This window comes from Octodon degus, unplaced genomic scaffold, assembly GCF_000260255.1.
Source record: "Octodon degus isolate 3935 unplaced genomic scaffold, OctDeg1.0 scaffold00029, whole genome shotgun sequence".
In the NCBI taxonomy this organism is placed as follows: domain Eukaryota; kingdom Metazoa; phylum Chordata; class Mammalia; order Rodentia; family Octodontidae; genus Octodon; species Octodon degus.
In genome coordinates, this window is record NW_004524605.1 from 17,819,587 (window position 1) to 17,836,046 (window position 16,460).

The 16,460-nt window shown below is 38.4% G+C and overlaps 1 pseudogene across 1 annotated transcript; it reads right to left on the bottom strand.

Moving 5' to 3' along the window:
• Positions 1–956: 956 nt before the first annotated feature.
• LOC101587275 lies at positions 957–1,994 on the bottom strand (annotated as a pseudogene). Its single transcript, XR_192460.3, has one exon. The product of XR_192460.3 is annotated as an L-lactate dehydrogenase A chain pseudogene (transcript).
• Between the last annotated feature and the right edge of the window lie 14,466 nt (positions 1,995–16,460).

Genomic DNA, 16,460 nt, shown 5'->3' on the forward strand with positions numbered 1-16,460 from the left:
CAGTTTGCAAGGATTCCTTTTCCTCTGTATTCTTGCTAGCACTTTTTATCTTTAGGGTTTTTTTGTAACAGTCCATCTCACTGTGGTGAGATGATATCTTGTGATTGTTTTTCCCCTAATGATTAGTGCTGTTGCCCCTTTCTTATGTCCTTGGTTTCTATTCATGTGTGTGTGTTCTTCTGGGAAATGTCTAGCTAGATTTATTGCCTACTTTTAATAAATTTTCGTCCATTGGATTTTGGATTTTCTCATACATTCTAGGTGTCACACTGTTTTCAGATGAATACAGATACTACCTTCTACTCTGCAGCTCATCTCTACCCTGTCATCATGATTATTTTTCTTGCTGTGCAGAGAATTTCAGATTCATGTGATCCTATTTGACTACTTTTGCTTCTGTTTCCTGTCTTTTTGTTTTCCTGTGCCACATAAAAATATCTTTTCTTTTTTTTTTTAACAGTAGCCACTGTTCAAGGTTTATTTGGTATTGTAGTTGGTGTGATATTGGGTTGCACTGTTCACAGGTTGATCTTTTTATATTATACGGCTATATATATATTACACAAAATAAAATCCTTTAAGACAGTTATGCACAAGACATGCAGTATTGGATTTGTATACTGGATCCCAGGCTGTAGCCAACTGGGGAAAAGTCAGACAAGGCTTGGTGGGTGAAGCTGTGTAGCCACTGTTCACACATCTGTTTGAAGAGTGACTGGAGCCTGCGCAGCGAGGTGTCTCAGAGATGCTGGGCTGCTTTATACAAATCAGGACTACTAGTACAGCACTATCAGGCATCAGGACAGAGCTGTGGGGTTTTGTGAATCATTTCTACTTCTAACTTTCCGAAACTGATGCTTTCCCCAGGCCATCTTAATAGTGCTGCTTTAATCCCATGTCAGCTAAATAGGACAACTGGCACAACTCCCACTAAACCCTCCTGAAGCCTACACAGTGATGTGGTGACACTGGAAGACTCTAAAACTGCAGCTCCTTCTGGATCGACCACAGGGTATCCACACTCTTCTTCAAACGTGCCTCTTCCTCAGAAGTCAGAGTCACGTTCACAACATCAGAGATCCCATTCTGTCCTAGGACACAAGAGACACTAAGGAAAACATCATCCTTTATTCCATACAGCCCCTTAATCATGGTAGAAATTGGGTGTACCCTCCTAAGGTTCTTCAATATACTTTTTGCCAAATCTGCCACTAACCGTTCAATGACTCAAGATAGGTAGCCTTTCAGTTTGATCACTTGATTAGTGCTTTCAACCACTTGTTTGTAAACCTCTTTCCAATGCTCCTTATCCTCATCAGTTCCTAACTCAGGGTGCATATTCTTCAGGGTGACACCAGCAACATTCATGCCACTCCACACAAGGACACTGTAGTCTCCATGCTCCCCAAGGATCCAGCTGTGGCAGCTCAGTGGGTGCATGTCAGGCTTTCTCCCATCAGGTAGCAGAACTGGGCTGAATCCAGGTTGCAACCACTGCCAATAACATGGTTCTTGGGAAAGTCGCTTATCTTCCAAGCCACATAGGTCAAGATGTCCACTGGGTTGGACACAACAAGCAACTTGCAGTTGGGACTGTACTTCATAACATTAGGAATGGTGAACTTGAGGATGTTCACATTATGCTGCAACAAATTAAGGTGGCTCTCTCCCTCTTGCTGATGTGCTCCAGTGGTGATAATAACCAGCTTGGAGTTGGTGGTTACATTATAGTCTTTGCCAGAGATAATTTTTGGTGTCCTGAGGAAAAGGCTGCCGTGTTGGAGATCTATCATTTCTCCCTTCAGTTTGTCTTCCATGACATCAACAAGAGCAAGTTCATCTGCCAAGTCCTTCATTAAGATACTGATGGCACAGGCCATGCAAACAACACCAACCCCAACAACTGTGATCTTATTTTGGGGCACCTGCTCTTCCTTAAGGAGAGTCACAATCAGCTCATCCTTGAGACTAGCCATCTTGGACTTAGAACCACAAGGAACCGGGAATGCACGTGAGGCGGGCGTCGGGGTGCACACTTCTCAGATCCGGACTCAGCGGCAGCAGCTCCGACACACCAAAAATACCTTTTCATTTCTATTTTTTGAAGTTTCCTGCCAACATTTTCTTAGTTTTACAATGTCAGGTTCACATTTAAGTCTATAATTGATTCTTGAGTTGTTTTTAGTACTGTAATATAGGGATCTAGTTTCATTGTCCTGTCTGTGATCTTCTGTCTGTGTTTCCAATTTAGTGAGCACCATTTATTGGAACAGCTGCCCTTTCTCCAAAGAATTTTTAACACCTTTATTTAAAATTCAGCTGTTGATGCTTAGTGATGCTTATAGGCTTTATTCTGTTCCATTCCTCTGATTTTGTACCAAGGCCATTCTGTTTATATAACTATAACATTGTACTACAGATGGAAGTTGGTACTATAGTGCTTCCTGTTTGTTCTTCTTTGCTCAAGATCACTGTGGCTGTTGAAATTGTTTGTACTTCCATAGAAATTTTTGAGTTGCCTCTTTGGTTTTGTGAAGACTAGCATTGGTATTCTGATAGAGAGTACATGAATGTGTAAATTCGTTTGGGTAAAATGGACCTTTTAGCCATTCCTCAAGGCAATGGACAGAGAAACTGTCCATTTCCACTTTTGTGGAACTTCTCCAATGTCTAATAATTTTCATAATACTTGTCTTTTGCCTTTGGGTTAAATGTATTCCAAATTTCTTAGAATGTGTTATAAATGGAATTAATTACTTTCTTCATTTCCATTTAATGTAACTCATTTTCTGTATATGTAATTGCTACATATGTATATATGTATACAATTACTATATGCACAGTTTGGTATGTTGAATTTTTATTCATAAGTTTACTAAATTGATTATTTAGTTTTCATATATTTGTGGATGTTTGAGAAGACATATATATATAGAGGGAGAGGGAGAGGGAGAGGAGAGGGGGAGAGAGATTTAACATTTCTCTTCTAGGTGCTTATGATTTTTTAAAAAGTGGGCATCATTGTTTTGTCCAAGTCTTAGAGAAAATTATTTCACCTTTCCCCTATTTATTATAAACTTACCTAACATCTTATTGTAAATAGTTGTTATTATGTTGTGGTACTTTTTATTTTTTATTTTTATGTACTTAGTACAGGGTCTACAGGGTCTCATTACACAGATCAGACTTGTAGTAAGCCTCCTGTTTTCAGCCTCCCAAGTGCTTTGATTATAGGTAAGCCCCACCACACCCAGTCTCAATCACCATCTCAGTGTACCCTGGAGGTGGAGCTGGATCCACATGCTGGGATTGAACCCAGGTCCCTGTGCCTTCTTGTAGGCACTTTAATCTGCTGAGCTATTTGACCAGCCCTTTGTTCACTATTTTTATGATGAAAGGATACTGCATTCTATCAAGTGATGTTCTACATCTCTCGAGATGATCAGCGGGCTTTATGCCCATGTAGCACATCATAAGAGTAGGTCACCAAGTGCACGAGAGCAGACTGAATTCTTACCTCTTTTTCCTTTTTTCTTCTTCAATAGCTTATTTGTAAGTAACTTGTCTTTGTGCTCTCTATCTCATTTTTCTATTTGATCTATTTCATTAAATGCCTCTTATTGCATTTTCATTTCACTGAGTATATTTTTCAGCTCAATAATTAGATATTTAATTGCCTCTATCCCTATAAATATATCTATTAGTATATTACTATAGGTTTTTTTCAAACTCATTAAATTTCCTTTAAGCAGTTGTTTTAAGTTCTTTATCCGAAAGTTCTTCTATAATGATTATTCTCATGTTAGTTTCTTGCACATACCTAAATGAGATCATTTTTTGAAAGCTCTTAATACTTGATGGTATATCTCACCTGGACATTAAAGGATTAAATTTTTAATTCAGTTTTCCTCATCTCATTTTTTGTGCCTGTCTTTCTCCAGAATTTCAAATGAGAGTCTCCTTTCTCTCTGTCTCTGTCTCTGTCTCTTCCTCTCTATCTCTCTGTCTCTCTCTCTGTCTCAATCTCTCTCTGTCTCTTTCTCTCTCTCCCTTTCTCTGTCCCTCTTTCTGTATGTCTACCTCTCTGTCTCTGTCTCTGTCTCTGTCTCTGTCTCTGTCTCTGTTTCTCTCTCTCTCTCTCTCTCTCTCTCTCTCTCCTTCTTTTCAATTTTAGCCTACCTACAGACTTTTCCACTATTTCAGCACTGAGTAGAATCTGGGTCCAGATATGTTAGATGGCTATGACTGGTTTTTGTCACTGTCTCAGTACTAGAGGGTAATCCAAGCTCAGGTTTATCCCACATACATTGATGAAGTATTGTTCAGAAATATCCAGAAAATTGCCTAGCAAAAGAAGTCTGTCACTGTAAACCTCATCCTGGTGATAGGGTAGACCTAGATTCCTCAGCCACAATTAGTAACCTGTGGTAATGCAATACAGCATCCTGCCTGGCTCTCAGCAGAGAAACCATGCATGGAAGAGTTCCAGGTTCCTATGTGACACCTGTGAGCACCAGTGCCATCAAACTGCATCATGTGCTTTTCTCAGCCCCTTCCAATACCAGCACAACAGTGAGAAAGGGCCAAAGTCTACAACTCTCTGTTGCCTATTGGTGATGTGACTCATGGCTGAAGACCAACAAAATCAGCTACAGGAAATTCTTCCTTGATGACAAGTCCTATACATTGGAGTGGCATGTTTTTCCTGGTATTGCTCCAAAGCCTTCTTTCAGAGGAAAGCATGTAGATAGGGACTTTTCATATCCAGCCAGTATGTTAGGTTTCACCAGCCTAGGACTAAGTTCCACGGGAACATGCTATACTTAGTGCCTGGGACTAACCCTGTAAATGGGTCTTATACTACACTAGGCTTCATAAGGTTGATGTAGTAATACAGATGAATGCAGTCCCTTGGCTACCTACACTTATACTTATCCTGAATCTCACATGCAAAGATCTATACAGGTATACAGGTATGCTGTGGCCCATGATGCTGGATCTGCTGGCTGATCCACAATGATGCAGTTGAGAGTCCATTTTACTTCAGTGCAGGTACCTGCCTGGCGCCAAGACACTGTTTAATCCCCATATCTGAGCACTGGCCTGGAGCTATCTGTTCAGTCTGAGACTGTAGGACACATGGTCAAGCTATTCCCTTGCCTACTAAAGTGGATACTAAGCTAAGTCACACTTTATAGCCACAGGGTTCTATAGTCTTCAGAGGGTAGTGCGGATGCCCTGGGCTTACCCCACATCAGAAAAGATACAGTCCAACCCTCAGATCTGTCCCACCAGTAGTCCAGATCTTTCTACATTTTTCTCAGTTCCATGAGCTCTGGTCTTCACGCATGTCCTGAGTCTCTACCAGATGTGAAATCTCACCTCAGGAGTCCCGGCACCATACTCCAAGATAAAGGCCTGTGCTAGCTTGTGAGCCCTATCCTCCAATAGGTAGGTCTGTCTCTCCACCATGTTGCCTGAGGTTAGGGAAGGCATGATGGTGGCAATGAGCAGATTCGCAGAACAGAATTTCAGGAGCTTATTATGAATGTTGGTATTGTCCAGCTCATCACGTTGGGGGCTTTTCCCAGCACTGAATTTTCCAGTGTGAGCCTGGTACTGGGTTTGAAGCTTAATCCTTACTTTTAATTTTCTTCTTTCTCAGTAAGAATTGTCTCCTCCAGGTTGTGCTCCTTGGAGTTGGGGAAAAGGTAAGAAGCAAAATCCTTTCTCATTATGCATTTTTTAATTTTGTTGTAATTACATTTAATTGTAACTATAAAGTACACAGTTTATTGTAGCATGCAGAACAGTAGTTAAGGCGGAATTTAAGGCTCAAAGTGTTGTAGTCTAACATGCTAGGGCACTATCTCATTCAATACTTGGAAGAAGCTATCTCATTAACAAATAGCAGTTCATTTTACCTTAATGTTTTATGGTTCTTTATTATTTCTGCTTCTTTTTGTGTGAATATCAAATTTTGTGAGTAAATCCTTCAATTCTCTGGAGCCTCAAAATTTTAAATGCATGTATTTCTTCATGTTCATTGTAGTAGTTAATAAGAGTAGTTAATAAGAGACTCAGGACATGCGTGAAGGCCAGAGCTCATGGAACTCAGAAAAATGTAGAAAGATCTGGACCATTGGTGGGACAGATCTGAGGGTTGGACTGTATCTTTTCTGATGTGGGGTAATCCCAGGGCATCCACGCTACCCTCTGGAGACTACAGAACCCTGTGGCTATAAAGTGTGACTTAGCTTAGTATCCACTTTAGTAGGCAAGGAAATAGCTTGACCATGTGTCCTACAGACAAGAGACAGGGACAAGAGAGTAGGGAAAGAGAATTTCTGCTTGAGTATTGGAACCCAACTCCAGCTCTGTGACCCTGGGACACAACTAAATGTTCTGGGCTTCTCTTCTATATTTAAGATGGAGGTGATCATTACAGGAAGATGTTAAAGGAGATAATCTGCATAAAGTATTTAGTGGGATCTAGGATGCAAAATAGATGTTTAAAACTTTAACCCTTTGTATGGAAATTAAGATGATATAGTGTTAAGAATTCTCACAGCCTCATGTTGTCCAGAAAGCTCATCTTCAGCCTTTAAGGATGATTCAATCATGCAACCATAGTTTTAAAACCAATTGTCATGACGGAATATCCCTCCTGGGATTGGACACAGCACAGTCTCATTTTTATGCTTGGCACAAACTCTGTATTTTCAGGAATTCATTTTCTTCATTTGTAAAACAGCATTAATGACCTCTCTTGCCTCCAACCTTAAAAAAAAAAATCTTATAATTGTGAAAACATATGGTGCCTGCAGCAATAGATTTTCTTGTTCACCAGTCTGTGGTTTTATCAAAAACGCTTTTGCTCTATATAGTACAATCAGCCATTAAGTAGGACCATGAACGTGCTGATTCAGCAAGTGTGTTATGCCTGCATTTTATGGAGGTGGGTGCATTAGACATTAACAACAGCATGCACATGCCTAGTTAGGTGTAAATATAGGGGTGTGTGTGTGTGTGTGTGTGTGTGCGTGCGTGTGTGCGTGTGTATGTGTGTGTGTGATGTTTATAATCCTACAGAGAAGCCCGTGGGTCAACAAAGAAAGCCAAATATGTTAAAATATTTATTTTCTAAGCCTGCATGAAAACTTTTAGAAGGTATGCTTTGGGGCTCTGTTCACACATCAGAGAATTGCTCGCCTAAAACAACAACTCTGAAATGACTTAGGAGATGGGCTCTTGATGCAGCGGCCAAGTGTCAGCGTGCTTTCTCCTTTCAAGCTTCTTGGACTTAATGGTGAGATGCTCTTCCAGGTATGATTCAGATGACATTACCTAAACTGAAAGGGATGTGCTGGCTATAATAGCGAATCAATCAAAATGTTTCTTATGGTCTTCAGTAAGGACTTGCCAAGCACATTAAGCCGAGTAAAGAGCTGGGCATTGAGGAATGTTTTCTAGCTTAAGCTCATTAAAGGCTTTTTGAGGACAGTTTTCACTCTCAATGGCCTTTTTGATACTCCAACTGAAGCAGTTATTCCAGTGTCTTGGCAGAAGGCTTTCTTTGATATTGATAATGGTATTTATTATCTGTTACTATCCACCAGGTGTAAAATGTTTGGAGGCCTCTACTGTGCACTATAATAAAAAATATACATGATGGAAGATACATAGAAACTCAAAACCTATTTTCCTGGAATTTTATCCAGATTTAGTGTATTTTGGAGGGTTGGATACAAACACCGAAATCACACAAAAGTTCGCTGTATATGACATAGGAAGGTGTATCTGAGAGTATAATATTTAAAGATAGATGCAGGGTAAAGACTAGAGACATTCGGATTGCCCAAGTACTCAGAAGAACAGAAGTAGAATAAAAACCAGCCAGCTGCTAAGTGGAGCACTGACCACTGAACCATCCAGCCTAGGATGAAGCTTTATTATTTATTTATTTATTTATTTTTGGCCGAACGGGGAATTGGACTCAAGGATGAAGCTTTGACCCTTCTATTCATTAGGTCAGGGATACTGGCCAAAGGACATGCTCAAAGCCTCATGTATGAGAGGGAATCTTTTCCATTTTGCCAACCTACCTCACATTACTGTGGCTCACGAATTGTGCAATTGTATTTTAAATCCGCCGTTTCCAATCATTTTCTCTAGGAACTCCTGCTTATACTTAAGCTGTATCTCCAAAAGCTTCTTACACAGATGTCTCCTGTGCTTTCTCTCCAACCTTATTGCTCTAGCATGTCTCTCTGGATGGGCTAAAGGCTTTTCCCCTGGTGCAAGGTGGATATCTCGGTAGTCTGCCCTGAAGCAGCCGTGCCGCGCATGCCTGCTCCGTGCTGTCACTGGAGCCTGCCTGCTCATGTAGTACTAGTTTTTAATCATTCTTCACTTCAAACTTCAACCTGGAAGTTGTAGCAGTCTGGCAAGTATCATCACTCAATTTTAATGCATCATTTGTATCACGCCACTTGGCTTTCTTTCCTCTCTTGCCTATTTTGGCCTATAAAATGAAGATTTTTATTTCACTAAGCTTAAAATTCGGGGCTTTTTTCTTCCCTCCCCGTGCTACTCATTAATTGTGCTGTCTTAGGCTCTCTGCTTTGGAATACTTCTTGGAGAGCTCTTCTGTTCCCTTTGCATTCCTGTTACCTAAGTTGCAGGGCTTTTGCCTCAAGTGTTGTACTCCTCTCTGTGCTTCTATTTACCTTTCTTCAGTTCTCTTTCACAATGTTTTGGGGTTGGGAGGACAGGGTTTTAGCTCGGTGGTGCAGCACTTGTCTGGCAAGAATGAGGGGCTAGGTTCAATTCCTAGTACCCAGAAACAACAACAACAACAACAACAATAATGTTTTTAAATTTATCTTGATTATGTCACTAATTATGTTTTTGTTCAAAAACCCTCAGTGCCATTTCACTATTTTATACAATCATTATTCAAAGACATGCATTTTCTACCTCAATACAACTCTCCCCCATGTTTCCAGCAATACTTTAGTCTCTTCTCAAATACACTGAAGGAAAAGTCACAGAAAAATTCATGGAAGAAGCCTTTAGTGTCAGAAACCCTATTCTATATTATTATCTACTGAAGTCATTACCAATTCAGTGATCTGAATGATCTTTTTCTCTCCTTGAATAAAAATCAGAAATCACTGTTTTGTTTTTCTGAGGTGTATTAATACATTTTATTTCATTGGCCAGCCAAGTCAGTGCTCCCAGCTAAGGGAAAAGTGCCTAATCTCTTTTCTTATTCACTCTTTAAGAAAAAGAGATTTAAAATGTACTACCAATTTCAAAACTGTTCTTTTTGAATACAATATGACCAAATTCCCAGGTAGTGGTGTCTGTGTAGCTGTTTAAGCCCAGTTAAAATTTCACATATAATAATGGGTTCTATCAATCTTCTTAAAAGACAGTCACTTTAAAAGACATGGCAGTTAAGGGAGATTAAGACTGATGGTGGTGCTTTGGTACGTAGAGCGAAGGGAGAAGTCTTTGGAATATATTTCCAATCACTGGGGTTACTATTATGGAGATAAACTATCTTCCTCTCCCACAAATTGGCCTTTAGCTACACTGTTAACTAGGACTTGATAATGGATGTGCTGATCTATTAAGTATTATGAATGTGCGTACAATTTTAATGCTCCTTTCCTTTTTTTTCATAAAATCACATTAAGTGAGCATAATGTTTTGGGGATTGTATGAGAACCTACAGAGGAATTTTGCTAAATGACCATCTACCTAAAAGATACTGTCATTGATATGAAGTGGAGGAAGAATGATGCTCTGGTGAAGTAATATTAGGAGATGTCTGTCACCCTCTTAGCAATACATGCACCCCTTAAAACCTCAGATAAAGGAAACAAAGCAAAAGTACTACCTGCCTGAGTTGGCTTACAACAGCTTCTCTCACGGTTTACAAAACTGTATTATGTGCTGACAAGTTGTAGTTGTGTATATTTATGGGATGCAAAGTGATGTTATGATTCGAATATAATATTAATTGATGGAATTCAGCTAATGAACCTATTCAATAGCTCAAATGTTTGATATTCTTTTCTGATGAGAGCCTTTGAGATTACGCTGTTAGTTATGTCGAGAAGCACACTGCTTATTTGTTAGTGATATTTATTATGCTATGTTATGGAGCTAAAAATATCAAAATTACTCTTCCTGTCTGATGGTTTGTACACTTCAGTTATTATCTCTCCATTTCTCTACCCATGGCCTATGGTGGCTTCCATGGCATGCTTTCCTCTTATGATTTCAACAGTTTTAAATTTCATATTTAAGTGAGAACATGCAAGGCATGTCTTTGTATTTGGTTTGTTTTAGTTAATATCAATTTTTCAAATGTCAGTCATGTTGTTTATAAATAAAAATTTGTTGTTTATTTGTTTATTTTTCTTTATGTATTTGGTACAGAGTCCCACTGCTCAGCTCTGACTTGTAATGATCCTCCTGTTTTCAGCCTGCCCAGGGCTGGGACTACGGACATATGCCACCGTCCTTGGATTTGGTGGCTGGCACAGTGCACCCAAGGGCTGGGCCAGTGTGGCCTGTGCTGCTGAGGATCAAAACCAGGGCTCTGTGCCTGCCTAAGCAGGCATTTAGTCCACTGAGTTGTCTCGCTGGCCCTACAATTTCATGTTTTTTAAAGTATTCTATTTTGGATGAGTTTGTGTTCTCTAAAACCAAAGAATGAATTCTAGGAACAAACAAAGGTCATGAGCAGAATATGTTTATTGAGGGAAAGAAAGCTCCTGTCCAAGAGAAGGACACAAGGAGGGCCCGAGTGGATTCTCCCCGGAAAGCTTTCTCTCCGAAGGACTTTTATAGAATAAAACCGAGTGGTGATGCAGGTCTAAGGCGGTGGAGAACATGGGAACTCACTTAGGTGGGCATGAGGTGGAACAAAACTATGGTCAGCCAATGAGATTAGAAGCACCATTGCTCACGTAAGGTTGATTAAATCCAGGACCAAATGGGGAAGTGAGTCAGTAGCAAGCAGGCATGAATATGGAACAGGGTCTCTTCCTGTTGGGGGTTGGGTTACTGACACATTTGGGCTTTTTCAAGGTGATTGATACCTATCTAGAATATCAGTCTCTGATGGCCATTCCTAGGGAAGTATGTACCTGTATTTCCTCTTTTGTCTTGAGGTGTGACCTATATGGGAGTGTCTGTCTCTTTAAAGTTGCAAAGTCACCTTGTCTTCCATATTGTCTCCCTGGGGGTCTGGCCCTGTCTGACTGCCTATAATATTTCTATCTCATTCAGCTGCCTACAACATTTCCCCCTCTGAAGAAGTAACCTAAACTGCCATGAGGGAACCATGGGTGATAACCGCTCTGGCTTCTTCAGGCTGAAAGGGGCCATAGGTGTTGACTGGCAGTCAGAAATACTCCTGGAGGTTCTACTTAAAGGCCTTCCATAGATACCAGGCATTTTTTTTTTTAATCTTAGATAGGTGGAATCACTTTAAATCTGGAGGAGACAAAGTCAAAGAAACTATTAAACATACATGGACCAAATAATAACATAAGCAGGATAATTATGAATATAGTCAAAATGATTTTCATCAAGCAAACAGTAACAACTTCCCTTAAAAATGATAAAGATAGGGGTCCAGGGGCGAATTCTGAGTGAATCTGTTTTTTAAGCAAAAACAGATTCCCAAGATGTTTTGGGGTGGTACAAGCTTCTGAGTATGAACTTAATTTCATTCAGGGGACCTCAGTGTCTCACATACTGTTGATTGATATCATTTGAACAGCTATTGAGACATTAGCTGAAGGATCTGAAAGGTAATAACCATTTTTAAAGATTAGTCAGAAATTTTTGTAGGTCCATTAGCAGAAATCTCTTAAATGTGCAATTTAATCCCTTTTTAAAAATCTTTTATGCCCTTTGGATATCCAAATAAACTTTCCAATTCATTACTCGGGGGATGCAAAGACCGGTGGAAAACACTGAGCACTTTCCAGTTTGCAAGTGGGGCCACTGGCTGGGTAACTACTGACATCTGAATGAGCATCTATTAAAAGTTTAAGAGGCTTTCTGCTTATATTGGCAGGTAGCACGCGCTCCCTCAAGCTGAGAGGGGAAGACCGACGACCGCCTCAATGAGGGGAATGCAGGTAATGACAGCTGAAATACTTCTTGTCATAGGAGAGATATCTCAATGTCAAGATTTTAAATTATGCCAGATAATTCAAAGGAGCTCTCTTTTCTGGATTAAAATTTTCAAAAAAGAAGCACTAAGATTGAGTAAATACAAAGAATAATCCCTAACATAAAGAATAAACTGAACATTCTGAGTGAATCTGTTTTTTAAGCAAAAACAGATTCCCAGGATGTTTTGGGGCGGTACAAGCTTCTGAGTATGAACTTAATTTCTTAAGGCAAATGGAAACTTGGTCAGCCTTCCCCTGGCTGGAGCCCATTACCTGACACCACAGCTTAAAGGAGAAAATGGCTTATTTGACTCATTAATTTCAGGTTGTGGTCAGCTGGCCTCGAGGCAAAAACATCAGAAAATATTGCTTCTAAATGTCTGCTGGCGGTTACCTCGGATGGATCCACAACACATACTCACTTGGATATGACCCACAAAGGTTCCTATCTCAATAGCTTTGGCAGCCTGTTCTTCTGTTTCAAATTCCACAAACGCAAATCCCTTCAGGCCACTCATGGAGGTATAATGTGGTATACTTATATAAACAACATTGCCACATTTCCCAAATACTCTTTCAATCCAGCTACTATAAACTTTTTAGGAAGTACACTGGGTGTGGTGGCACATGCCTGTAATCTTAGCTCTTAGAAGACTGTAAACGGGCAGATCACTATCAATTCAATCTAGTAGGGAGATCCTGAACACCCTGTAGACCCTTCCCTAAAATTAAAAAAAACACCCAACATTTTGAAGAAGTTATTCCTCTTTAAAAATTTTTTTATTAATTTTATTGAGAAACAAATAGCAATGAGACAGTTTCAAAATTGATTAATAGGATAGTTTCAATAATTAATATGTCATATCATAGTGATATATGTGCATCTATGTTTATAACAGCACAATTTGTGATAGCCAAATCCTGGAAACAACCAAAATGCCCATCACCTGAGGAATGGATCAAAAAGATGTGGTATTTTTATACAGTGGAGTATTACTCAGCTATAAAGAATGATAAACTTGAAGTTTTCATATTTAAGTGGATACCACTTGAAGATATACTCATAAGTGAAATAAACCAGACCCACATGTATAAATATCATATAGTCTCCCTAGTGTAAGAACTCAAATGAGAAATAAAAAGAGAAAGGTATAATATAATTAAAAGGAAAGTGAGAACTTAAGGATTAAACAATGAAGAGAGGGCAAGGAGAAAAGCTAGGAAACACTGCTATTATGGACCATAGGGAGTAATTTCTGTAACAAATAAAAAGCAACATTAAAGAAAAAAAAGTATTCCATATTATATACATTTACTTTATCCATTTATATTTTGATGAATGCTTAAGTTGATTCCAAATCTTACCTGGTGTGAAAATAAAAGCATTTTGCACAATAATGAAAATAATTAACAGAGTTGAGAAACAATGTAACGATTGTGAGGAAAGAATTGCAAGCCATAACTCTGATGATGAATTAATATCCATATAGTGTAAAAGTAGCTAACCTCTATAAACAGGAAAAAATTTACAAATGGAAAAAGGAAGTGAATAATGTTTCTCAGTGAAGACATAAATAGTCCAAAGGTATATGAAAACATACTCATCATCATTAATTATCAGAAAAATGGAAATCAAAACCACAATAAAACACCACCTCCAACTTCTTAGAATGGTTATAATAAAAAAGATGAAAGAGAGGAAATGTTGGTCAGGATGCGGAGAACAGGGAAATCAAGAATATTACTGAGAATATAAATTAGTACGGTCATCACGGCAAACTTCATGGAAGTTTCTCACAAAACTAAACATGGAATTCTTAGATGATGCATGATCTTCTGAGCATTTGCCTGAAAGATTTGAAATCTATGTATCACATACGTTTTTGACTAAGAAATGCTATTATGTCCACTTTTGCCCAGTCAGTGCAGTTAACAATAGATAATCCTTTGGAAAATTAGTCTGTAGTACAACGATATCAGTACACATAGCTTACAGAGTCTTGTCAGCAGGCTCCCATGCACCCACTGGGGAAACAATGTGTCACAGGAGTACGGTAGTATGGAGGAGAGTAACTGGTGATTCAGTTTTCATCCTCATTTGGTTCATTTGAATTTAAGAAAGCTACTTCTTATCTCTTGACTAAATAATTTCCTTTTCTATTTCATAAATGTGAAATAGCTACAAGTTTGTTATTTGAACGGTAAGGAGCAGACTTAGGCTTGTTGGCACTGACTACTAACTGTGAGAATGAGTTATGCTGCCTGCAGGATTAAGTATACACTGAATATATTTAAGGAATTATGAATATAAAACAAGTGATAAGCATTTTGGAAATGGTGAACATCTTGGTGTATCAGCATAAAGAAATAGATCTAGAGATTTTTAGCAATTTTCTCCAGTATTTTTAAAAAAATGATGCTATAACTATTTTGTTCTATGCAGCTACACATTATTAGACTTAACAATGTGTTGCCCTGAAAGAGTTAGCAAAGAAAATATGAATTGATCTGTACAACTGAAAAATATAAAATGTCACAGTAAGTTATAGATTTTAACTTAATGACATTGTTTAATATATATTTGAAAGCCCAAAGAAATAATCATTATGTCAGAGTTTGCATGAACAAGTACAAGTTTTCTATCATGTTAGGAAAAACACTTTTTGTTATACCTGCCCTCTATTTTTTAATAAAAGGGTAATTTTTTCAACTATTACAGGAAGAGGTGGATGTGTTATGTTCTTGGATTCTAAATCTACCACTTAATCTTGTGTAACTTTACATTACATCATATTACTTTTCTGGCTTTCATGATTTTTATGAAATATTAATAATATTTCAATGATATATTGTTAGGTGTAAAAACACTTATGAAACAATGTACAACTGTCAGAACTGTAAATCAAATGATGTCAGTGAATTTTACACATATTTTCTACTTAGTCTACTTCAAAATATGTTTTCACGTCCAAAAAGAAAAAAGAAATACTTGGGAATCATTATCACTGAGGAAGAAAAAAATTTACACAATGAAAATTATGTTACTCTAAGAAGAGAGATAGAAGAGGATTTGAGAAAAATGGAAAGATACCATGTTCCTGGATTGAAAGAACCAACATTGTGAAAATGGCCATACTCCCAAAATTGTTATACAGATTCCATGCAATACTGATTAAAATACCATTATTATATCTCACAGAGCTAGAGCAAATACTCCTCAAATTCATATGAAACCAGAACAGACACAGAATATCAAAAGCATTCCTGGGTCTTACAGGAGGTATCACAATCCCTGACCTGAAATTATATTATAAAGCTGCTATGACAATCAGCATGGTACTGGCCTATAGACAGAGCTAAGGATCAGTGGAACAGATTTAGAAGATGCAGAAATGACTTCAAACATACTCAGCCACTTTGTCTTTGATAAAGGAGCCAAACATGCAAACTGGAGGAAAGATAGCCTCTTTAATAATTGGTGCTGGAAAAACTGGCTTTCCACAGGCCAAAGACTAAAAGTATACCTATGCCTGTCACCATGCACAAAGCTACAGTCAAAGTGAATCAAAGATTTAAATATTAAAACAGAAACACTAAATATTCTATAGGAAAATTTAGGTAGAAATCTTAAAGACATAGGGATAGGTAGAGAGTTCATGAACAAAAACCAAACTGCACAGGAAATATTTCAAAGAAGCAACAACTGGGATCTCATCTTTTTCACAACTTTCTGGCCTTCAAAGCAATCTCCAAGAGATTGAAAAGAAAACTTGCAAACCAGGAAAATATTATAGCCCACTGTCCCTCAGACAAAGACCTTCTATCTAGAGCATACAAAGAATTAAGAGAAAAAGCAGGCCCACCAAATTCAAAGACCCAATCCAAAAATGGGCATCAGATAAATGTATACTTGTCAGAGGCAGAAATACAAATGGCAAGTAAATATTTGAAAGATATTCAACATCATTGTTCATTCAAGAAATGCAAATTAAATCAATATTGAGAATCCATCTCACCCCCCAAAAAATGGCTAACATCAAGAAGTCAGCCAATAACACTGCTGGAGGGGTGAAAAGGAACCCTTCTTCACTGTTGATGGGAGTACAGACTGGTACAACCACTAAGGAAATCAGTGTGGAAATTCTTTAGAAAGCTAGGATTGGCAATCCCATATAAGCCAATCATTCCGCTCCTGGGTATTTGTCCAGAAGAACTGAAAACATCATACCACAGGGATATATGCACACTCATGTTTGT